This window comes from Humulus lupulus, chromosome 5 (assembly GCF_963169125.1).
Source record: "Humulus lupulus chromosome 5, drHumLupu1.1, whole genome shotgun sequence".
Lineage (NCBI taxonomy): Eukaryota > Viridiplantae > Streptophyta > Magnoliopsida > Rosales > Cannabaceae > Humulus > Humulus lupulus.
In genome coordinates, this window is record NC_084797.1 from 217,973,007 (window position 1) to 217,976,448 (window position 3,442).

The 3,442-nt window shown below is 25.5% G+C and overlaps 1 long non-coding RNA gene across 1 annotated transcript; it reads left to right on the plus strand.

Annotated features, from left to right (window-relative positions):
* Positions 1-2,368: 2,368 nt before the first annotated feature.
* LOC133833975 (uncharacterized) lies at positions 2,369-3,233 on the plus strand. The gene is made up of 2 exons (XR_009893243.1): positions 2,369-2,667; positions 2,826-3,233. It is a non-coding gene; the product is annotated as an uncharacterized LOC133833975 (long non-coding RNA).
* Positions 3,234-3,442: the final 209 nt, after the last annotated feature.

Here is a 3,442-nt window from a genome sequence, read left to right on the forward strand (position 1 = left end):
ACTATAATAATATTTATATTAAAAACAAATCTTCAACTCAAAAGTCTAATATTTAAATTGTGAACAATTTATTATTATTATTGTAAAAGTAACATTAAAAAAAATTATAATAATATATAAACTACGAATGTATGTGTTATTTTCCATGAAAATATATAGCACAATAAAAAAAAATACATATAACATATTTCGTATAAAAATGATTGTATGAAGTTCACGGGTCATCCATGCACTATGGTTAGTCCAGAAGAGATCATTAGGTTGGACTTTTCTTTTTATTTTTTAATATTTCTCTTTTAATAAAAAGTTGTTCCGAGAAATTCATTTAAACTATCATTATGTTAATAACAATGATTATGATAATTACAACAAAATGCAGCATAACTCTTTGTCTTGCCCTTCCCAATCTTATAGCAAGTTTCACTGTTACATCATTTAAAGTATTTAGCTAAAATATTTAATATTTTCAAAATATTCTAATTTTATACCCAATTTTTTTTTGTCAACACATAAAATTACTAAATTGTAGTATTTAAATATCTATTAAATTTAACTGAAAAAATATTCAAAGTTTGTAAAATAAATCACTTAAACACCCAAACTATTAAAAATAATTTTGCTTAATCATTTTTTTCTATTTTAAAAGTTTTATTAGCTATTTGGGTATTTAAATGCTACACTTTAAATATTTTTTCCGTAAAAATAATTAAATATAAAAATACAATATTTTAAAAATATTAAAAATATATTACTACAATTTAACTTTTTTATTTACATCAAATATTTATAATACATCCCTCCATCAATTTTTCTATCTGTTTAAATCATTTAAATATCATTAGAAAAGTAATTATTATAAGTCTATAATAATATTTAAAATAACCATAAAATAGAAAATGAATGGAGTACTCACTTTTTTTCAATATTTCAGAGTTTGTTTTTTCAATTTTTACCAAAGAGGAACCGAAGAAGTAAGGGTAGTGCACTTAGCACAAAAAGTTAACATGGACGACACCTACGAATTCCACTAAAGATAGATAATGACTCATCCATAGGACCATATGATTCATATTAGTTTATTTTCAAATTTAAAAGCTTTTGCTTTTGATTGTAGAGTCAATATAATAATATGCTTTGTTGTTTTAAAATATATTACAATAGGAACAATCATTTATTCCCTAGTGGGCTTCTAATTTAGCATCAACGACCACACATGAAGAAGAAAAAAACCTACTTGGTAACAATAATGTTACACATCTACACACTATCATTATCTTGGAGACTTGTAACATACTATTAAAAGAAATTGTAATTATAATGAGATATGTCCACCTTAAAATACCAGTCCTAGTCTACTCTTAGAAATGTTAAAATATTCACCTCATTGCCCCTCCTACACTATCCTATCCTTCCTTTTTCATTCACTCACCCAAAAAAATGGTTGATATTATGAATGTTGTTTAATTTTATTTATATAAGTTATTAATTATTTTTATTAAATTTATATTATTATCACTTAAATTTTAAATAAATAAATAATATTATATATAAAAGAATGACATAAATATATTAAATGATCATTTTTTTTTAATAAAAATTAAGATGATGTATTAAATATTATTATAATAATATTTTATAATATTTAAGTTTATATTAATATAAGTATTAAATATATAGTCTTGTATTAAATATTATTATCATTATAATATTTGAATTCATATTACTATAATTAATAAAAAAATTAAGATTTTATATTATTATAATATTTTATAATATTTAAATTTATATTAATATAATTATTAAATATCTAGTCTTGTATTATACATTATTATAATAATGATATTTTATAATAAAATTTAAATTTATATTATAATATTTGAATTTATATCAATATAATTTATTAATATTTATTTTTAATTAGTTTTAAAAATATATTCCGTTAAATATTTAAAATATTTTATTAAAATTAACGAAACAAACCGTTAAAACAACAAAATTTCGTTATCTACACATTTTTTATTTAAAAAAGGTATATCTAGAATTAGAAAGATATTTAGAAATAAAGGAAAAGCAAACATTTCTTTTTCCCACCCTTTACAATTGTCATCTTATCATTCTTCCACTTCAATTTGTGCTTTGTATTGTAATTGCAATTCAAATACAGCATGAGTGCACATGCAAATTATTGGAAGTCATATTCTCCGACCATGACAATTTTCTTTATGGGCCTCAACTGAAAAAAAGAGTAAAACATTATCCATGTAATAACATGTCTTGTATTTCAAACTACATTCCACAGATATATATATATATATATATATAAAATTATGTTTGTAAATAATTGGTTAACATAGCCATCTTTTTTTGACATTGTCTCTAGATCTTGGACCTCATCCCATCTAATCAAAATGAGTTAGAATTATTCCTCTCCAAACAGAATTAACAAATGTATTGAATCCCTTAGGTCCTGAAGTAAGGAACACTTCCATTTATTTAAAACCAGGATATCTCATATTCAGGATTCAATTGCTAAGTTGAATGCAAAAACCCCTCTAAATGAGAACAAGATTGCCCAGCTTAGACCTCTTAATTCCCAATTAGATGCACTACTTTATAAAGAGGAACTTTGCTGGAAGCAGCGCTTTAGAATAATTTGGTTGCATGCAGGTGACAAAAATACTGAATTTTTCCATAGCTATGCTTCTAGTAGGAACAAATCTAACATCATTCACAAACTTATGCTTGAGGATGGTTCTTATTCCTCAACCCTCTCTCAAATTAACAAAGTTGTTTCTGACTTTTATTCCTCTTTGTTTACTTCCTAGGGGGTTTCTCAGGAGGATGTCTCTTCGGTCCTTTCGTGAATCACAGGGAGGATAACTCAAGATCAATTTGACTTTCTGGCAGCCAAGTTCTCGGAAGAGGAGGTTCATCTTGCCCTTTTCAGCTCTCAGGTGATAAAGCGCCAAGTAGTGATGGTTGTAATGCTCATTTTTATCAGAAAAATTGGCATGTCTTAGGTTCAGATTTAGTTAAGGCAGTTTTAGCTTTTTTGAATAATGGTGAGGATATTGCTAAAATAAATTCTACCTTACTAGTTTTGATCCCTGAAAAGCAAAATGCTATGCAGCTTAAAGGCTTTAGGCACATTAGTCTTTGTTCCACTTTATATAATTATAAAATCATATCACTAATGCTTGTGAATCGGCTTAAACCTATCTTGTTTTCTATAATTTCTGATTCTCAAAGTGTTTTTCTCTCGGATAGGCTTATTTTTTTACAACAGCTTGATTGTTGAAGAGTTAACCCATGCTATTAATCATCATAAGACTGGTTCCATAGGTTGGGCTACTTTGAAGTTAGATATGACAAAAGCATTTGATAGGGTAGAGTGGTCTTTTCTTGAGCCAATCATATTAAGGTCCAATTTCCCTCATCGCTT